The sequence below is a fragment of the Falco peregrinus genome, chromosome 5 (genome assembly GCF_023634155.1).
Source record: "Falco peregrinus isolate bFalPer1 chromosome 5, bFalPer1.pri, whole genome shotgun sequence".
Lineage (NCBI taxonomy): Eukaryota > Metazoa > Chordata > Aves > Falconiformes > Falconidae > Falco > Falco peregrinus.
In genome coordinates, this window is record NC_073725.1 from 94,255,514 (window position 1) to 94,278,475 (window position 22,962).

The 22,962-nt window shown below is 40.8% G+C and overlaps 1 long non-coding RNA gene across 1 annotated transcript; it reads left to right on the forward strand.

The window, feature by feature from the left end:
* Window positions 1-3,470: 3,470 nt before the first annotated feature.
* On the forward strand, window positions 3,471-14,094 carry LOC114012885 (uncharacterized). Its single transcript, XR_008747411.1, has 4 exons — window positions 3,471-3,696; window positions 4,418-4,615; window positions 5,526-8,255; window positions 13,190-14,094. It is a non-coding gene; the product is annotated as an uncharacterized LOC114012885 (long non-coding RNA).
* The last annotated feature ends 8,868 nt before the right edge of the window (window positions 14,095-22,962 follow it).

A 22,962-nucleotide genomic window follows, 5' to 3' on the forward strand; every position in this document is an offset into this window, starting at 1 on the left:
GACATACCGAGGCACAAAGCTGAAATAGCCAAAAAAGAAAAAAATCCACAAAACCCAACCAACTACACACACACACAAACCCTATTTGAGCTGATGTTTACAGTCCAAAGCTGATGTTTGAAGAAGGAAACATGCTTGGTAATCAAAAGGCATCATTTATCTGGCTAATGTTTCCTAGAATTTTGAAAGAAATAGAAATAACATTATTAAAACTATTACAGGTTATGAGTATAATAATTTTGCTCATGACTGCATTAACTTGACTAACCACAGCAGGAGATTCCTTGTAACTTTAGCTGATTATGAATACAAATCATCAGGTTTATATATATATATATATATATATATCACTCATTGTTAAAATTCATTTTTGATAGAAATGAATGAGGGCGGTGAAAAATTGTAAATCAAAATATGTGCTTGAACAATATCCTGTTGTGTCAATGTGATTTCAATAACTCATGTTAAAAAGGTAGAAAAATGTGCATGACAGTTGTGGGAATAGAATTTTTCATATTTCCCTGTCTTTCAGAATTTAGACTAATAGGTGGATGTAGCATGAAAAGACAAACAGTAATGGAAAAAAAAGCTACAAAGGTCGCATATTGCAAACAAGTAAGATATAGGCATCTTTATAAATCAAATCTACAGCTAGAGCACAGACGGATTAACAGGTGGTGAAACGACAGATGACATATACAGCACTGATGGTGAAGAAATATGACCAGGTTGAATAGTTTGGACAAGCTTTAATTCAACACAGCACACTTTTGAAAATTGATGGGTTTTAAAATAACTTAGGAATGTTTCTGCCCTACTCACGATGCCTGCTGGCCCCTGGGACCAGGAACGAATCCTAGGATAACAAGCAGTAAAGCTGAGCAGTTGCTGATGATCACTTGCTTCGATTTGAAATTATTCTTGTGACCAATTACTCAGGCTGTGGCTGGCATCAGTCGGAGCTGTTCTGACTACGCCATGTGGTATTTCCAGTTCTTGATGCACCACCAGATCAGAAGTTAAAATTTTTAATAATGTCAAGCAAAGGATTCATTGCCATGCAAAGGTTCCCACTACATGGGTGGGGGATAGCGGGGAGGGTATTGCTGAATTCCTTATGGATGAGACAAAAAATAAATGTTAGCCTTGGAGCCGATTAAAGGCAAGTAAACAGAGCGGTAGAAATATCAGTCATAATAATGAAGGTGGAAGTAGATGGCTTTTCCAGATTGGTAACCTCCATCAAACAAATGCAGGATGAGATCACTGGAACAAGACTGGAAGAGTTACGGAATGAAAAATGTTGAGTAAATCAACAAGCATGTCAGGTGATACTCTACAGCAAAGATGGATATTTCTATTTTAATTTACTGAAAAGGCACATTCTATTTGGTTGGACTCAATGATCTTAAAGGTTTTTTCCAACCTGAATGATTCTATGATTCTCACAGGGATGAAGCTATAATGACTCATTACCAAGAAATGCTGCTGGATATACACCTCCACCTCTCACCCAGAAGACCTGATGTGCTTGCAGGACAGAGGTATTTATGAATAAACTTTTTGTACAAGATATGCAGTGTAAGCATGTGTGCCCAGTTCAGTTTAGGGCTAAGTGCCTAATGTACAACATGGATAATACCAGAAATGCAAGCAATAGAATAAATGAGACTGAGTGTTAGGCCTGTACCATTTTTATCTTTTTAGCTGGTCGGAGTTCTCCTCTGTATTTTGCGTTAGAAAGCTGCTTGCTTGCTCCCCAGGCTGTTACAAGGAAGGATTGATTTGAGTCTTTAACCTATGCAGTTCCAGCTGGGACATTCAGGCTGCACATGAATGTTTTTTGAAAATAATAATATAGCATCACTAGTTATACCAAGTAATAGAAAGAAGAAGGAAGGGTTGTGATTTATATCACCTCATGCTGCTTTGGAAAAGGGAGAGATCCACTCAAGCCTCTGCACATTTCTCCTGGGAACAGCAGTGTGCTCCACTCAGCTCAAGACTGTGCCCCAAGGTATATTTTGACCAAGAGAAAATAAAACAGTAGTGTAGACTGGTGGGCACCTATAATCCCAGTAATGACAGTAGCATGGGCATACCAGGCATGCTTTCAATCTTTCTGGACTTGTGTCTCTGTTTCTGCCTCACATGTTCTAGTTTTGCACCTTGGGCAAGTTTTGAAGCCTGTCCTGACTTCCATGCAATTTTAATCTATTTAGATATCACTAATACATTTAAAATGATTGTTTATCTGCTGCCTAAACTCTTAGATATCTATGTCTCCCAAAATATCTGTACCATCTGTCACAGTCTAAGAATTACCATTCTAGTTATCACCCATAAAGGGCTGGAGTCATTTGGAATGAAATCTATGCATAGCACCAGTCACACCTGTGCACCCAGGGTACAACCGAATCTGCCACTGGAGAATTTTGTGTAACTAGTGAGTCAAAGATTGGGCTAATCTCGTGCTTAGAGGGCTAAGAAGAGTATACTGGAGGCACGCAGCTGGTGTGAAAGGGTGGGCACGAGTGACCAAATGTGAGACACAGCAAGGATGGGCTTTTTAACTGGTGATGGTAAAATGATGTAGGTTTGGAGCAGAGTGTGGGGATCAGGGAGATAAGCATTTCTTTCAAATAATGGATTATACTAAACCTAGATTTACCTAGTCTTTACTTTTGCACGTGAGAGCAGGCACAAAGCAAGATTTAGTGCTCCATGGTGAGTGTGCCCATTGTGACTACAGGTTAAAGCACCTTGGAAAAGGAAAAAACCTGCTTTCTACTCCTACTCCAGTGAGTTTATGAAGACTTTGTAGCAGTTGAATTTATGCAAGTTGAATAACTTCAAAAGAAATACCAAGAAGTTGTCCCCAATGGTTAACTGATGACCTAGTCCACAGAGGACGTTGAGGCAGGAATTCAACCCTCCTCAAGCAGAGCAGAGTGCAACCTCAGTCTGCTACTTTCCAGGTCAGTGATGCATTTAACTGCCTTCTAGGTGGGAAAGACACTAGGGGCTGTGTTTTGCATGAAGTCCAGACCATGATATCTATTCGGTTGAGTCCTTCAGGCATCGCAGCTCGGGAATACCTGCTCTGATGCGGGCTCATCTGCATGGCCAGTACAGCAGCCAATAACTCCAGGGCTTGGTGACATCTGAGCTGAGGATTTGAGGCCATTCATTTAAATGTTTGAATCAAAAGTCACAGTTACAGAGACTGAAATACTCTAGCAGGTCTAGCCCTTGGCACTTAAACAATATAAAAAGTTACCTTTTGGTGATGCAAATAATATATGATAAAAAACAATCCAACAGAAACTGCTGATGGGAAATCTGACTAGGTTGATACAGTTACTAGCTAAGTCATGCTGCAAGCTATAGATGAATATTTTGCACAATCCGTTCATTGTTAATGAACATCCAAGCTAGCAAATTAAAATAAACCCATTTTATCACTCAGATTTAATGATTTCCTGCTGGGCCTTTTTAATGTTCAGAATTGGCCGCCTTTGAAATACTTAGCTCCTCAGCAAATTTGCCTTCAGTCTTGTGTTTCTTCTCCACTGAAGGTTACTCTGAAATTTTCACCTTTTGCTTTCAGATGTTTATATTTAAAGGTGCCCACTGCTAGCATGAAGAATGTTTACCTCTCCTTGAGCTCGGAGTTCATAATGCTGTTTGAACACTGTAAGTCCTTAAGTACTGAAAAAAGGTGAACATTCAGCTCCAGAAATTTCAAATCCAGGTGAAGTGAACTTGCTGATTAACTCTGTGAATGAAATGAGTATTTTAGTACAGCGCTAGGATGACAGCAATGAAAATCTGTCCTAAAATATAGTAAAACCCGCAGGAAATACAAGGTACCTGCTGAGAAACCAGCTTTCTCTTCGGCTAAATGTTTAAACTTTTTTACTTTTGCCTAGTTGTTCTGGGCTAGAGGGAGCATGGGTACAGATTACACAGCGCCGTCACTGCCACGGAAATGCTCATATTAATCTAGATTTGTATGCTGTGTGACTGTTGGCAATGAGGACAGTTAACATTCCAATATCGCTTTCCCTTCAAGGATACTGAAGAGCATTGGACACATTAAGCTCTGAGGTTGGTAATTTACTAATGAGAAAACTGATTCAAAGAGAAATTAGGAACTTAATCTCTCATCCACTGAAGCCAATGGAAATCATTCTGTGATTTCCTTGGGCAGACTGTGTGTAGCTTGTAAAAGGTCATACAAGAAATCACAGAAAAATTAGAACAGAAGTCCAATAATTTTTTTTTGTTTGGCACAAGAATAACTGTCCTTTATCCGATGCCTGAATCCTTTGTATCTGAATCCCTTTTCCTTAATGCAGTTTAAAACTACTCCAGTAGATTTAGATTTACTAATATATTTTCCTATCACCACCAGCTGTGTGCTGCGGGAGAGGCGACGTTGAAAGGATAACCAATCGCTTTGGAGCACTACCATTTTTTAATTCAGACTCAGCACCGTGGGTCTCCTCTCTGGGAGCCTTCACTGGTAGTGGAGGCTGAAGCTCCAGAGTCTGGAAGCAGCGATCTCTTGGGCAAGTTTCCTACAGGAGGAGCAGAAGCCAGTCCCAGAGAGGTAAAGAATCAAAACCTTTGTATCCTATTTGCATGCTCACAATTGTGTTAAGCGCTTTAGTACAGCTGAAAGCCATACCTCATGTCATAGAAATGGAATTTTCAAATTCTTTGAACTAGTTAAACTTTAACAAAAAACTCTTCTGTATTGCTGAGGCCTTTCATTGAACTAAAGCATCTGGTTTTCAGAGTGACACCATGACATTGAAGAAGTCACAATTAAATTCTTCAGACTTGTTATTTTAGAGGTAGTATTCTCCAAGGACCTAATCCAAACCACTCTGTACTCAGTAGAAATCTTTCTGCCTCGGGGCTTCCTTGATGTTTTGCAAGATCCTCTATCTCTGGTCATATTTCAGGCAGTTTATTACAAAATTCCATAATGCAATATGCATTGCTTGTGTGGCTAGCAACCTTTATATCAACAGTCTAAATAAATGCTGGTACCACTACCATAATAACTTCAATGGAGGTAAGAAATATAGTGCTGTATTTACAAATTTGATCTGCTCAGGGCCTAGGGCTGCAGTAACTTCGATATAGGAGTGTTTATGTGAAAAATCGCTGGATCATACACATGATTATTTATCAAGATGGTCTATGTATAGTGCTAGTGTTATGCATTAGCATCTACTTGATGTAACAGGAATAAACATTTTAGGAAGAAACACGAAGGACACTGGAAAGGTGTATCACAAGCACAGTTTTATAATGAACCCGTGGAATATTTATGTTGTATGTGCCACGTAAAATATGTGAGAGCTAGCCAAGTAAAGCCCTCCCAAAACTAGGTAAGCAGGACACTTTTATAATGGTGATATAACTGAAAGAGCATTCCTAGGCTTTTATGAGCCTTCTGTTTTCTGTTGGTGTTCCTTCAACTTACATAACACTTAAATGTCATTCCACAGCACGACAGAGAACAAATGTATTTTCATGATATACAGAACAAACAAGTTTTTGCACTGATCTGGGCTTAGCAAACTCTACTGTGCGGTAAGTGGTAAATGTATTATTCTACTGTGTCATATAAAGGATTATTTCGGATGTTTGAAATAATGCATATAGTTAAAGGTTATGGTAGAATAACGTTAGAGAAATTCATTGTTTCTGGACCTGATGGTAATACGAATGATAAAAAGGTGATGACTATTAGAGCCTTGAAGCATTACAGTCATTTTACTATGATAATAGTCCTCAGATTTGGTTATAGCCCTAATACGTTACCTGAAAGTTAAAATCAGTTTCTCAGGTCTCTTGCCACATAATGATTACTTATTGTCTAGAATGCAATTTCTGAAAGAAAATGAGAGTTGATCTTGAGGATAAATCCTGGTTTCTTTTATCTTTTTCCTTTTTCTTCTTTTCTTAAGAAGAGCTAAACATGGAGCTTGTATTTCAGAGAAGGAATCAATTTAGGCTCATCATTTCTAGCTTGAAATACACCAAGACAAATATCTCTCCTGCTCCGTGTTTTTATCACTCTTGGTACCGGACCGCAGGCGCATAATGTTTCTGGTGTTAGATGCAATACACCAAAGCTGTCAAGTGACTGAGCGCTTCAAACCAGACCCTACAGATTGTTTTGTTTTACTTTTGAGATACCTTAAACAGGCATGTGCGAAGGAGCAGCTCACAGAAACCTGTCCCGGCTGCTAGGCTTGTTTGGGGGGCACAGTGCTGTCTGCCTGAAGGACACGGGCTCTAAGATGCCTCTCCTCAGAGTGCCAGCCTTCCCCTTCTGTGCAGGAGTGCGCAGCAGGAGAAAGGAGTCAGGGTCACAATTGTTGCTCCTTCCCTACCACACCAGACAGCGGTCCCAGCTCGGTTTCGAAACGGTGCCCATTATCATAATATTAGCACTTTACAATGCTTAATGTGTGTTTAATCCATCATTTTCAGGACTCTCAAATGAAGGACTCACCGTCCCTGATCTCCGCTACCAGTGCAAAAAAAAATACCGATTGCAATCTTAGCCATAACAAGGTCGCACAGTAAAGCACATATCAGAAGAAAGTCTAATAATAATTTTCGTTGTGTGTAATAAGTATATAATAATGTTTAGAAGAAGAACGGTGAAAGTCAAAGCTTTTCCTCTATTCCTGATTCTGCCTCTGCATTGAAACACACACACAAAAGACAAGGGAAAAGATGGAAGAGGATGAGAGTAATATTCCAGCTAAAGCTGAACTGGTTCCAGACAAACTGTAAAAGAAACGGAATGGTGTCACAATTATGACAATGCAGAATAGAAATTCAATATTCGTTCTGTAGTTTGTGCTCTGCTTTACCTTAGGGACTAGGAAATGTTTGATTAAAAGGGGAGTCATGTTGGCAGGGTGCATTATTCATTCCAGATTTTACTTTTGTAACTCAGGATAGTCAAATACAATTCTTACCCCAGAATCTGTCTGATGTCTCTGTATTTCTGGAGCTTCACACAGGTGATTGGAAATCAAACATTCAGGGGAGATACTGCAGTTAAGTATTAAACCTGACAGCTTTTATATGTCTAGTACAATAATTGATTTCATGTTATGCTAACCTACTCTGCAGGTTAAAGCAGCACGGATAGTTCCATTTCATAGAGTAGTCACTGAATTTTTACTTTTAAGGTTTTAAAAGCACTGAGGCAATTTACATTTCTATTTTCCTTTTAAAACATTTATATAATTGAAGAATACAGTGAACACTTGCTCAGACAAAGGGACAAATTCAACCCCAAAAATTCCACTGAGAAAAAAAAAAAAAAGTAAAAAAAATAATCAGTAAAATACTAAAAATAAGTTAACTTCTTGAAGGGAGAGGTTATATGTTTATTTTCTTTCTCTTTGTTCTGGTCAATTTACTACCTGCCTGTGCCGCCTTGTTGGAGCGGGGAGCTGAGGAGCGCTTGGCAGTGGCAACAGTCCGAGCAATTTCTGGCATTCCAGAGTTTAAAGGCAAACAAACTAAATACTCTATTAAGCAATATGGTTCCAAAAATACATTGGTATAATGTCACTGCTGACAAATTTTGGATTCACGCACCTTCTTCTTGACCAGAAAGGTTTCAGAGAAGAACTCTCCAGTGTCCTTGGTGGAAGAGGTTTTTCCCAGGTAATCCTCAGGCTGGAGTAAACTGTTTCTTACAATGCAACAAAATGGAAATTAATCTGTATTCAAAAGCACTGCTCTTTTTTAAGAATTCACATATATTAATATTAGGGAAAAAAAGGTGGGATTCACAGAGTATTGTTGGACATGATGCAAGTTGTCTACCTTTCCAGGTACGTAACCCTTTCCATCTACTTCAGGTTCATCTCAACCAGTCCGCAGAGTGATTTAAATGCGGGTCTCCTACTTTTCAGGAAGCTCCCTAAACTGAAAATAAGATGGGCTAGGTTGAACTGCCTTTAATCTTCCCAGGTATTACTGTTTCACTTAAATACATATTATACCTGGAAAAGACAGGCTGCTTCCGTGGGCAGCTGCTCCAGGCACTTGATTCCCACCCCGACCTCACTCAACAGACATACCTGTTATGCCAGGTGGAAAACCATTAACTTCAGGATTAATTCATGAGATAATATCTTTTTACCTACTGTTACAGGTAACTGCCATGACCCTGCGCCTGCTGAAGTAAAAGAATTTCTACTTTGGTAAGGACTAAGTCAGGCTGTCTGTGGCCAGAGACCACTTCTTCTTCCAAGTAGTTTTCACTGTGTATTTATGGTGAGGAATGAGTGTCGCTTTCCTTTTGCACATTAGGACTGCTGAGCTGAAGAAAATGGGTATAACTTTTCTTTTAATTCTATAATCTTATTATCCTAGCTCCAATAAAAACTGATAATGAAATCTGAGGATATTGAGAACTTGGATTTTTTCCATTAAGTTTAACTTGATATTTTTTTCAAGCAATGTGGTACTTACTATAGTCCAACTCTTTTTAAGACTATCCAGGGAAACATAAACCCTTGCAGCGAGCCATTTTCTGTCAAAATTACATCTGACCTGCATATTTTTGCAATTCTCTGATGCATTATACAGTCAGATCAGGTTGTTCCTTGACCAGTTGTTCACCCCTATCAATTGCATTAGCATTTAACCTGTCAGTTTAAATTACAAAGGTAACAAAGGTTTAGGAAGGTTACAATAGATCCAATCTCACACAGAAGTGTGGAAGAATAATCTTAAATCATCCTTCAATGCGAGTGTTATTTTTTCTCCTGACATACATATACTCACCTTCTAGAAGCATCACTGTAACTGTGGGCAACTTTTTATGGTGCAAGCTACATGAAATTGGTAAAACTTGTGTAATAAGAGAAGTACTAGCAGTAAGACAAGCATGTATATTTTATTAGAACGTAGATTATATCTCTTGTATCCTTACTTATTTTCTCTTCTGTTCTCTATCCTTTTTCAGTGCTAAATTTCCTCTTTTTCTCTTGCTAGAGATTCTATTCTTCCTTATGTCTGATTAGTAAATTAGGTCCTATTCTGTAGTCACATAAGCACATCATCAGGGGTTGGATTCCTTTAAATCCTTAATCGTTTAAACTTCAAAATAATGTGTCTGCAAGAGGGACAGCCCAGCCTCTCCTCGAACCATCCATCATCCTGTGCTGTACACTTGCAACTCTACCACATCAGTTTTGGTTTTTTTGGGGTGGTGTATTAATAAAATACAAACCTATGATGCTAGCATGCTAAGACAAAACCGGTTCTTTCAAACAAATGTGTACGCTTGGAAAAAATCTAGAAATCGTACTCATTTTGCCTAGCATCTTTCATATTCCTGTAATGACTTTATAACACATGGGCAAAAGGCAACCTAGCACTAGTCCTGTGGGGCTGTTCAGATATAGCAGGGAGATCTGGAAAATGCCACCTTGTGTGAACCAGAGGGCAGCAGGAGAGTGGCACAGGGAATCACATTTCGGCTGGCGCATAGGGCAGGGGTCTGCACAGTGCATCTATGAACAGTGATGTCAGAATTCCAACTGCAGATTGCCCAAATACAAAATATGACAGAATTCCTACCACGCCTACCCCTACCAACCTCTGCGTGCCCCTCTCAGCATCCACACAGGCTGCTGAATAACATAAAGCACTCCAGAGCCTTTTGCAAAGCTAAGATGGCACACGGTGAGCCAAAGATGCCACCGACTGAAGCATTAGGGAAAAAAAACCAAACAGCCACCAACCAAACACAAAAGCAAAATCCTGTTTCTGTTAACTTATAAGTGCCATGATATTTCCTACATATTTTCCTCCCTTTCTTACTAAAGGTGAAACAAAGGGCTTCTGTCAATAATATTCATATGCACAATGCTCACATCAAAGTTTGCCTGCATGGAAACTGCATCATTAAGATAGTAAAGAAGCAATATTAAAGGTAAAGCCAGATTGTGGCTGTTACTGAGTTCAGGAAACACAGTCGCATATTTCTTTTAATATATGTAGATATTTTAAAAATATTGTTTGCAGTGTGTCCAGAATGCATGTTAAAAAGGCTCTTAAAATAACAATACCTGCCCATATATTACATTTGAGCAATAGATAAATGCTAAAAATAATGATGCTGGAAAAATAGTTTAGGCATATATCTTTGTACGCTTACACAAATACCAACTTTACCACATGCAGCTGTGCTACATTAACTGTGCCATGATGAATGCTCTTTAATAAGCAGAAGAGTGGAGGCTGGACTACATTTGGCTCGAATGCGCTGGGCGCTGGAATCGGGATGCAGAGGTTTCATCTCCCCAGAGGTGCAGCAGCTGCTCTGCCCTCGCACAGGAGGGGGCTGAGGCAGGGTTTGCATGCGGGACTGTGGGCAGGACGCTTGAGCCCTGTCATTAGCCAGATGGACAGATGTATTTACATGCGTAACTGAAAGGCGACTGTAGTGGGAATCTATTGAGTAGTCAAATAAAAAGCACAACTCCTTACCAGTTTCCAATGAGTCCTTGGAGCCATACAGGTGTCAAAAAAGGCAATCTCTACAGTGCCAAGACTGATTCAGACCTCATTGATGTAACCCAGATTATTACTGCTCTTGAGCAAAGGCAGGTCATTTACGCTGCAGTTGCATGCGTGGTTTTATTGAAGATGCATTGGGAATTGTCAGACTCCTGAGGCGGCCATACTATCTGTACACTCAGAAGGCTCTTACAGCCTTTTCCCAGCAACTCATATTCTGTTTTCAATCCATATAGAATAATCTTAAGGCAAGAAACAAAAGGTGAAGTGAATTTCATCTTCAGTGCAACATTCGCTACTTTACTGCACAGCTGCAGATTTTGTTATTCCTTGCACAGAGACAGAGCTTGGATTTAGATTTTTGGCCCCATTGCATCTTCTGTTTGAAATAAAACCTATCTGAAACCTATCATCTTAACTGGCCAGCTAAGGCTTTTTCTTTGGAGGAGATTCCACCCCCAGACTCATGCTTTACTGACATGAGAAGTCTTCTATGACTGCGGCGGAGCAAACTGCACAGAGCTGGTGAGCAGATCCCTTCAAGGATCGTGCAGACACCGGCACAGATTTCCTGGTGCAAAACACTCCAAGAAAAGAGCAGATTCCATTTGAAGGTTCTGCTTTATCATTCCACCTCCCTTGCAATGGGGTTTCATCAATGAATACATTTAAGAAGCATCCTTTTCAGTTTTAAAGGCTTTCTCTTTCTGAAAAGTAGAGCATTAAAGCCATATAAAGTGACCTTTCTCCAGATTTATTTTTTGATGATTCCCTGTAATTTCCACCTTTCTCAAATTAAGCAGTTCACTGTGGAACAGACTATCCACTGCCCCAGAGAGTTCTCAGGAACATGACAGAGGAATGAAGCTCAAGCAGGGAGGCCAAACTATGAATAAAAAACAGAGCTCCACAGTCCTTCAATCAGCACTTGTGTTCACATCCCTGCAGTCCCCCAGCAGCCAAAACTAAAGTTAATTAAACTTTGTTCCTAAGCTTTATGTCCCAGAGAAAAAGAAAATTAAACAATAAATGACAAAAAAACAAATACAAAAGAATTTAAAATCTGTGCTACCATATTTTGACTATGCAGCTACTACTTCTTTGAACCAACAAGAACTGCTGTCCCCTGATCACATAACTCTTCTTAAGAGAGGACAAAATACTTCTCATCTCAGATAATATCCTGGGATATTCCAAAGGAAAATAAACATTTAAATATAGCATAGGCCCTATAAAAGCATCTCACCAAGACCTGCTCGGAGTGCACTGCTGCACTGAAATACACCTCCGAACTTCTTGGGTGAGCCGAGCACTGGTGAATCATAGCCCCTTTCCAGCTTCTGTAAATATCTCCAGCAAACGCACGTGGAAGCACTCCCATATCTACAATTGTAGCTCCAATTTAAACTACTGTTTCTAATATTATATATTCATAAATAAAATCCTAAATTGTTCCTTGTGGCATAAACCCAAATGCAGCCCTAGCCCTACCAAAAATAAACCTGACACCATTTGGTATGTTTTTCCAATAAATATTTATAGCGGTGCAGGTGTCAGAGACTCTTTTCGGTGAAAAAAACCCCCTTATTCAGATTTTATTGATGTAACTCACAATATTACTGCTCTTGTACAAAACAAGGTCACACTGAAGTTATATGTCAGACTTCATTAAAGTGTGTACTGGGAATCATCAACTTGTGATGCTCGCTGACCCGAGCACCTTGCAGTTCATGAACGTTAGCAAGGCTTTCTCATGCCACACATTTGCAACATCTGCACAGTCAGCTAATCAATATCGGTAAGAAAATGAACCAAAAGTTACCTAGCTGTAATTATCATTGAAATCTCACAAACCTCATGATACTGTCAACTGCGAGTACACCCCTACCTGATATTTTCAAGTCTTTCATTTGCTTGATTCACAGCAAGCTTTTGAAAACAGAGCTTTCTTGCCTTATCCAGGAAAATAATCCCATTTGGAGGATGTTATTTCTTATGCAGAAACCATCATGGACCACAGAGCTGGTCTTTGAAACTTCCAGCAAAGCTGAGAAATTTCCACAAAACCAGTTTTTGTTTCAACTACATCCTCTCCCTTCCCCCAGAAAGTTTAAGGAAGAAACAAAAGAGGAAAAGTTCTCAGTTTCCTGTTTCCTATTCTCAATATAAATGAAATTAGGTCATGTATTTGATATGACACATATGCACTATTTATGGTCTGCAATCAAGCTGCAAGCTGTGGAGTTCAGTGCCACTGTCTATCATGAAGTCAAACTGAGGCTAAATAACTTAATATCCTTAAATTTTGTATCCACCATATATCCATGCTTTGGAGGGACAACACCTCAGCTGAAGGCTCCAGTGTAATTTGTTTGGAGCGCTGACCTTCCTTTGAAGTATTACTAGTATTTGTCACTGTTATATTCATGGTAGTGGGTGAGATTTACCAGTCCTTGTTGCCTGCGTTATCAAATGGCTTAACTTAAATATTTAAATGGAAAATGGCTTTGCATTTTTACTGACACAAAGTCATTCAGACACAGGGGCTCTGCAGTACAGCAGAGGGAAATATTACGAAGCCGATGACTAACTGAGATTTCTTGTACAGTGTTGGCGTGTTGATGGACAACAGGAGAATTCCACCCAGATACTGCGCTGAATCTCTAATTAACAACAAGGAGAGAAAGAGAGCTTGTTTTGACTTACCACTTGGAGAGCTACAGGGATGAGGAACTCCACTGGACCAAAAGCCCATCCTCGTTTTCTCTGTGTATTTCACGTCACACTTTGTTACACTCAGGGTGTTCACTTTGCGTGGCTGTGTTTGGTTTTTTTTGTTTCCCGATGCGTACATCTGATAACTGCCAGAACTGGAAAGAAGATGAGTAAAATAACAATAATTATGCTTAATCACACTGAGACTATCAGAATCCGGTAAATAAATAAGCATTTCCCATGCTTGCTTCTTAATCCTAAAATCAATGTAATCTGATTATTTTCCTAATCCTACTGGAAATCAGAGGTTCCTGTAGGCTTTAGAGAAACTCCTTGGACTGAAGTTCAGTGGGAGCTGGTAACCTGATTTCTGTAGAGCCCACTTAAGAGTTCAACTGTAAAATTAGACCAAAACATTAAATACTTTAAAAGTGATTTGGGATGTCGTCATTGATAAGTGCCTATCAAGTCATCCAAAATGTTTTCTTCCCCCCAAAAAACGTGGGCAAAATTTTGTCTAAGAAACATGGACACAATCAAATTTGCTCACTATTTTAAAAAGTAATCACGTGTCATAACATTCAAACAAACCACAACACATGTAACAGAGAGACATTGTATACATAACAAAGATCTTTCAAACTGACATAGATTTGTATGACATTCACTAATTAGGTGAATTTTATACCTATTAAATTAACCAATATGAAACACTGTGTGAACCCTCTTAATTCAATTCCAGTCCAGTTCTATTTGCTTTGGGAAATGTACAAGTAGAAACTCAATCAAGGAAGAACACCCCTGCTACTCCAATATATGTCTGCAGCTGAAAGCTTTAGCACAAGCTTAAGTAATTGGGGAGGGGGCTTCAAATAAATCAAACCTCTGTATTTAAACTAAGACACTGTGTTTTCTACTAACATCTCTCAGAGAAAGAACAATAATATTGGGGGTAGAGAACTAATCAATATTCCCTTCAAAGTAGACTGGTTAAGTGCACTAATTAAATTAAAAAGGCTGAAGATCAGAGCCTCAATAGCAGAGCAGATGTTTTGTACTCACCAGCCTGCTAAGGGGGTATTTCCGTGCTCTCTGCTGGGCCTCCACTACAGGCTGAAACCCCTGGGAGGGTCGTGCCCAGCACAAATTAGAGGCCACACCAACTTATCATCTGTCCAGGTATTTGCCAAGCACAAAGTTCACATTTAAGCATCCTTTCCCTTTACCCTCGGGAGCTGTAGCCCAAATCAACAGCTTCTGGCACATGTTCCTGATGGGCAGGGTCAGAGCAATCCTCATTTCGGTAATGAGCTTGCAGTCCTGAAGATCTGCTGTGCTGTAAATATTCGGAAGGTGGTGGGCAGAGATCACAGAAGCGCGTGTGTGCATCCCCCCCTCGTTCACGGCTCAGCACATTCCCATTCATTACAGGCAATTGCCTGAAATCACAGCGGCTGCACTGCTGTCTGTTAGAGGCAGCCACAGCACCTTCTTGTCACATTCAGTCAAGTATTTCTTCATTGCCTCATGTCAAGTTCTGTTTGCATGTTGTCAATCCAAGAACTGCTCCAGAAACATGTGGAATGGTCTCTGCAGAAAGCTCTCTCCAAGTGTGACGTCTGCATGAGTGTGCAAGGCGTGTGCTTGCCATGAAGCTTGCTAGCTGGATTTCAGAACTACGTGGAGGAGCTAAGCGGTTACCCCGCCGCTTTCAACTCAGCAGCAGGCTGCGTGGCCTCCAGCGGTGCAGCAGGACTCCCAGGTGGGGTGTACAGAGGCTGCGCAAGGGGCAGCCACACCAGGGGGTCCCTGCAGGCTGCAGAAGCAGGTGCACATCCCCGAAAGTGCCCTGTGTCCAGCCCCAGACAGCCAGGATGATGTGATGTTGGATAGGACCTGGAGCATCCCAAAAGCCTGCTGACAGTATGATTTCTTTTTTAGAAAATGTCTTTACAGAAAACAAAACAAAACCAAAAAAACAAAACACAACAAAAATTAAGCATCAAAAATACCATGCTATATAATCCATGCTAAAAATAGCCATTATTTGCATCAGAAGAAAGATGTTCATGTTATCAACTACAAAGAGGTTACAGGAAACTCTTGGATTTCTTGTCCGTGTACAAAGCTTAGAAATAATATTTTGCTGAGCTAAATGTCTTCTATATTTGCTTTTTAAAATAGCAGCTACTTTGTATTTTAACTATGGACCTTCCGTATGTTAGGTCAAGGATATTGGTTGACTATGGATTTCAATGTAAAATAATTCCCAACAGACACCGCATTCTACTTTTTTTCTAAAAGACAGCTTTAGCCTTTCTCTCCTAGACAATATATTGAAGAATTACTATGATTCTTAGTTTTTTTCTAAAGACAAATGAATAATCATATCTTTTCCCTAAACTGTAAGCCTCTATCCATCCATGTCTTTCTTTCACACAGCAAAGGGGCTAACCTAAATGAGTGTGTCACTCAGCCTAACCTAAATGCACTCACAGTGTTAACAATACAGAATTCAAAATAATTACAGTCACCAAAATCTTAGACAATTTTCTGGTGCCGTATAGCAGTAACAGGAGAGGAAAAACAGTAGCTGAGGTTACTCTGCCTAATAACAACGTTGTGGCTGTACCGAGCAATGTAATGGCACTCTCGCACAGAGATGCACATCTGCGGTACAGTAATACTGTCAGACCTGGTGCACGTGCCCAACGCAGCCTCTGGAGCTGTTTGAGTAACCTCTGCTCCACACACCAAGGAACCTCCTGTTGCAGCAACTGTAGTGTCACCTACATTTGTCTCAGTTCGGCACACCTTCCTCGGTGCACTGAACGACACCAGTCAGTGCACTGGATTTGGCCAAGGATGGAGACAAGGGAAAACAAAGAAAACAGGCAGAGATCAACTAGCATCATTGACGGGGAACACTGGGGTGTTTTGGCCATAATCTGTCATGAAGACAGAGCAGAGACACAAGAGGTTTCACTTAAAACGTGGTGGCAACGGTAAAGGAAAGAACTTGGCTTGGGTGTCAAGAGTTAGGCAACAGGGAGGTTGTTGCCAGGGAGGTTTTGGCTGGCCCAGCTGTAAGGCCAGCCCAGGCCATGGCACCTCCACCTCCATCGCTGGGGTGTACGAGAAGGTTGGACAAACAGCCATCAGAAGTTTTCATCAGAAGCCATCAAGGCTGCCCCTGCCCTGGGGCCGAGGGCCGTTACGACGTGTGAAGTCTCTAGCTACAGCTAGAAAAATGTCTCGCGCTTCTGAGCTAGGTTTTCCTCCCCAGAGACCCCTGCCCAATGGCCCTGGGCAGAGCGGCTGGCGCAGCGCAGCTCAGGGAGGTGGGAGCCCACCCCCCTCTCACCCCTACGGGAGGGGATGAGGTCAGAGAGTCACTGGGGCAAAAACCTTCTAGGACAGACCTATTCAGGTTGTTTATCAATAAACACATAGGTGAAGATTTTTAAAAGGTGTTTAGACGTCTCCAGGCTTTATATAAGTTCTCGAGGTACATAAATACCTAATTGCACTTGCAGAACATCCCTCTTAAAAACATTCCCCTAGCCTGGCATGCCGGGGGCTCCTCAGTGCTGGGTGGCACTGATTTCTGCATAACCTTACATACAGCTTACAGATCAGTAAAAATCAGTATCTACATACCTTCTGTATAACCTCAGATGCTTTACATTCACTTGAAAGGTAAAATACAAAGAAACTAAGGGGAAAAAATAGGAAAACTTGTGAGAAGAGGCAGAGAAGGTAAGGCAATAACTTCTGCGAAGGTGAAACCGTTCTGCTGGATCTAGTTCTTTCGGGCAGAACTGAAATAGATGAAACATGTTGGCATCTTAATGCTTCGTTTTTCTTCCCTTTTCTTTATCATAGAACGAAGGGAAGTATTTCCTCTCCCATCTTAGATTTATGCATCAGACAACAGATCAGTGAAGATCAAAAAAAAGAATAATGTTTCCAAAGCAACAGAAATTCTTGAAGAAATACCGATATGTTTGCTTGATAAATTTTTTCTTCATTTCTATATTCATACAAAGCACATGTATTTTCACACACCATTGAACAGGGAAATACTGTGAATTCCCATAGAAAGCTGCTATTAGGTTATATTTCTTTCACTGGAGAAGTTATTTGCTACAGCTTTTCAAACCATAGCAAAAAGCCTTGCTATCCTTCCTGCAACTTATTTAGCACAAGTGTAAATTATTTTTTTAAAATGTTATTAATGGAAGATAGTTTCTGATTTTACAGAAATTCAAGTGTCTTCTCTGAACCAGAGACTGTTTTCAAACTAACTTGACAGGATCGTGATATCACAGTAATGCTAATTTCAAGCAAAGTCATTATTAGGAATGGATCAATACCAGTTTATCACAAAAGTGCAATGTTCAGTGGGATCAAGGCAAAAAAAAAAAAAAAAAAAAAAGAGATGCTCAGGAAGATGTCAGCAAAGCTAAGCAGGACCAGGGGTGGGCTGGCACACGCTAAGGAAGAGCTGAAAACAAGCAGGACCCTGAGATCGACTCTGTGGCACAGGGCGATGGAAACCAGCTGCTCCCAGGAAAGCAGAAGACACCAACCAGAAGAAATCAAGGAGGAGGAAACCAGGCTGTTTGTGCCTTTACATTGACATGCTGATTTTTCCTCCCAGTTTCCCAGGTTTTCTCTAAGCAGGCAAGTGGAGGGTATCAGCAGTGGCAGCACGGCAAGGATATTCCCCCCGAGCATGGATTGTGTTTTCTTGTCCCACAAGTTCTCAACAGTTTGCAGAGAAATTGCGTATGAGGCAGAGTGTAAATTTGTGATCTCACATTTCCACCCACCAACAGCTCCTCTGGTTTTTGTCAGGTCAGTCAAATTAATTGGTTTCAACTTTTTTTAAGTAGAAGTTCATTAAAATTTTGAAAAATTGCCATCACAAGAAAAAGCACAATCTTCGGTTAACAGTGTCAACCCGCTATTCCACTGGCTTCTGCTTCTTCCTAATTGGGTATGTTGAATCAAATTCTGCTTAGCAAACAGTTTGGGTTTTGGCAAATCAGCATTTTTCTCCAGTGGGAAAAAAAATTGTCAAGAAATTCCCAACCATTTCAAATAATTTCCCAGATGTGGTGGTAGCTTAATAAAGTCGTAGCCTATTTAAAACTACATTCTTGTATCTTTCAGGTCTTCCTGAGGTATCAAGGGACAATCAGTCACTGCTTGTACTCAATAAACCAGGAGATGATACCACAGGAATCGATGCAGCTCTGCAAAGATTTGAAAGATGTGCATATATTGGAGAAAACAGTAAATAAAAATAAAACCTCACTGGAATTTAACTATTCAATGGGCAAGTTTGTACTTGTGTGCATATATAGATAGCCTAGCCAAAGAAAAAGGGCAATTGTGAACTTGACAAGCATTGGCTAATATACAAAAATAAGGCCAATGTCATCATGTTACACCCTGCTATTCTAATTCTGCATTAATTTACATAAAGGACCTTGCTGATTGGATGCAGATAATTTCTGGCTCTCCACTTCACCAAGAAAAATCAATTTGGGGATACTGTAGACTAAACCAATGTTTTCCTACTATGCTGCCAGTGTTTGCTGCACATAGCAAGCTCCATTGCTCATACAGGTACGTTTGTGATTCCAAAGGTAATGAGGGGTATGGCTGGCACTGAGAGCTTGCAGGAAGTATTAGTAATAGTACTGTCTCAATATTTAGCTAATACTGTTAGTGACAACATTTTTAAAGACTTCTTGAACAGCCCGCAATTAACATTTCTTCACTCTTCTTAAATTGTCAGGCATTATGAAAACAGACAAGGTCATTTTTTTAAATCTGCAATAAAGTCAAAGAAATTGCTGGAGATACAGCAAAAATATTACACATATAATTACCACTGTGGTAATTTATTCAATAAAGCTCTCATTTAATTACAGGAACGTACTACACTGAGTGATGTGTTCACATGATTCATCTCTCATACGTAAATATTCAGAGAAAGAGGCATCTCATGAGGACAGCAGCCCCTCTCTGGTCCCCACCTGTGGTTCAGCACAGTGTGCAGACAGAGGGACATTGGCGGGTCACGCCGCCGGACAGCCCACCTGCCTGGTGACATACAGGCAGAAAAGAAGGTGGCCCAAGCAGCGCGCTCTGAACCAGCACCACACACCCTCCTGAGCGGTGCCAGGGACGGCAGCTGGGAGCAGTGCTTCACACCTGCACCGTGCAAGGCGGTGGTGATCGTTCTGGAAACACTTAGTGTCACCTTTCAGAAGCGTGATGATGCTTTCTTGCTTTTCAGGAGCGTGGCCCTTGGCCACCGGTTTCAGGCACAAGCTGGTGGTGAGCTGTAACTTACCATCTATGTTATGTCCTCTTTCCTACACTATGCTCACCAACAAACACCGAGAACGTTGAAATGGAAGAAACTTGTCAGTACGCCTGCCTTCTTTCTGTGTCCATCAAGCAACTGAAATAATAAAGTATGAACCCATACTGATTTGCACTGTTAGAAATACAGGGTTGGGTTTCTTTCGTAATGTAGAAAAATAAACATTCCTCACGCTTACAACTAAGTTGTTTCTTATTGGTATGATACTACGCGCTCGTAGAGGCTTTGTGCTCACAGCTGCCTGCCTCCCCTCGCTGCCCTCACTGCCCTCCCTGTTCTTCTGCCATTGGGTTACCCAAAAGCCGATAGAGACTCCGCCCAAAGCTTTTAAACCCCAGAGCTTTCAAAGGGAGAGGTATTTAGAGCTGTAGTAAGTCACTGCCTCTGCACAAACTGTACCTGTGCTGTTTTAACATAAAACCATGGCAAATCATCCTGTTACTTAAGTCTTTTCCCCCACGATTTCAGCACTTTCACAAAAACCAGTAGAAGGAAGCAGTTTGTATTTGAACATAACACATTTTTTCACCATCCATTTCTCAGAAAATGCTCACTTATTTTATCACAAATTTAAACAAGAAAAACCTCAAACCCAGCCGTGTCAAGCCTGACAGAAGTTGATGACACTCATAAAAGGCACCGTTTTCCAAAGAGACATCTTTCTCATGGAAAGCGTTAGCCAATTGATAATACAAGTAATATTCAGCTCTCTACATCTATGCTGATACATAAAACTGCTGTCAAAGCTGCTGTCCTTATTGACATCATCATGAATACTTTGTTCCCAAGGTAAAGACATTATTGTCAGAAGTAGCTGAAAATGTTATAAAAGAGATTTCTCAGTTTAACTATGTAAAAGTCTGTTGTTAGAAACACTTCAGGATCCCTTAGCATCAAAAAAAAAAAAGACTGAGAACACCCCATTCACAACAGCATGTCTCACTTAAAATCTTCAAAGAGAATTTTAAACAGGAAAAAACCATGGGGTGGGAGCTGGCTGGGGCCGTACACATGGGGAGAAAGCCAACCGAGGAGGGAGCTACCCAACAACTGGCATTCAAGAGGCTGAAATAAAGTCAATCCAGACATGTACAGCCCCCCACAAAGCCCTGGAGTTGTGTATCATCACAGCAGTGCGCCCAGTGCCTGTCAGCAGTGCTGAGCAGTGACAGGCATGGCTGGAGAAGCAGAGCATGAATCCCACCGTGCCCATTGCTGCGCCCATCGCTGCATTCTCCTTCACCATATACTGAAAATAATACCACAAATAAACGAAAGTAACCCTTGCTTCCCTCAGTGCCGACCTTATTTAACCTTGCTATAATTTGGCAGACACAAGTCACTGAAGAGCAAATCTACTTACAGATTGCAACCATTTGCCACCTTGTGGAATCAACACCCAGAGATGCTTGCTGCGGGGCAGGCTCGTGTCCCGGTCCCATTGCAGCCCCAGCCCTTCCCAGTGCCCCCCCTGCCCTGCCCACAGGGTCAGAGGGGGGCACACGTCCCGCACCGCTTCACCCCCTTTCTGTCCCTGTGACATTTTATCCCACTCAGCTCTTCCCTCTAATCTAATTTGACTGAGATGGAGAAACCACACGCTCTCTCGAGATCAATTCTCCTCGAGCACAGCACGTAAATGAATATTTTACAAGTCGTATGAATGCAGCCCCTTTCCATTTTTCTTTGCCAGTTCTGCTGCACGAAGGCAGATGCTGGTACCGATTTATGGCGTTAAGCTCCTATCTCGGGAGCCTGCAGAGATTCCTGGTGTTCCAGCCGAGCCCCTCACCAGCTTCCCCCATGGAGGGCTCCATAAATAAGGTCCAAAAATAATATATGCTGCTGTTTGCTATGCAACTTTGGACATCATTTTAACTCCTGCTTAGCTGTAACAGTTGATTATTAAAAATGTGCGATTGCTCATTTGTTCTAGAAAACACCTTGCAGAGGTCCCACGCACCAGTGGTCTGCAGTGACCTCTTTGGTGGTAAAAACCAATCTGCACTGAAACTACCGACGTGTGAAACCTTCTTTAATAAGAAAACGCTTTCTACATATGGTCACATTCCTTAGCACCCTGTGGTCAATAGCTAATAGAATGTACCTTAAATGTGACTATAGGGAATTAACACTTGACATCTTAGGATCCCACCGCAATAGCCCTACGCTTTTGACTTCAAAGGCAATAGAAAAGTAATATTGAGATCAAAGACTTCCAGCACAATTACAGTTTTTGAAGTTTGCAAGCCATAGAAATTGGAGGCATTTTAGCTCATTCGCTCTTGTAGTTGTCTGAACTCCTGAATACTTTGAGCCATTCTTCAAACTTTTGATGCAAACTACCATTTTGATGCACAAGGATCTGAAGATGCCAGGGAATTCCAGACTAATCCACACTAACAACAAATGCTCTTTTTAGCTTTCAATTAATGGTGCAGATAGTTTGTGAAGTTTGGAGAAAAAAAGCTCTGCTATGTGTTCTGATGAAAAATAAACTCTACTACTTGGGGCAAACACTACTTTTTCAAATAAGTATATATAGCAGTCCTTATTTTTTGCATGAGGCATACACAAAAGCAGAAAGTTGTTTCTACATTTCACTGCCAGCAGAATAGTTCACCTTTTCTTGCACCTTGCTGGTGCACCCTCCGACAGACATAACAGCAGCAAATCAGTTACAGTTCTGGGCTCCTGTGCATGCTGCTGCTCTGCCGTTTCAGGTGTCTCTTCCCACAGTTTCGTTCTGTAACTGGTCTATGAGCGTATGGAACCATTCACTCTTTGCCATCGTTGGCTGAGCAGCCCAGTTCCATGCCCAGTTGCACGGGATACAAGTATAGGTGTAATGTTGCTCTTAATATCTTAACTACTTGCAGGCCACCTTTCTTTTATAACTGGTAGATCAGACAGAAATAGTAAGCCAGACACTCAGAAATGGATGATTTCCCAGTGCACCCTGACACCTGGCACATAGTGTTTCTCAAATCTCTTTACCCTTTTCTGTATTTCAGCAGTCTTTTCCTCTTGCTCATCTACTTGCTCTTACCAATATAAATTTTATCAAAACTCTCAAGAAAATGATTGAGATTGCTACATGACAGATCATTTCACATAGACAATTGTGCATATGGAGAAATTCAGTATTTTTGTGTTAAGTATTTTTAACTTCTTGCTGAACAGCCATTTATAACCAAACTTTCCAAAGCATGATGACCTCTTTGTCCCTTTCCCCAGCTCTTGAACAGAGCAGCAGACCCTGC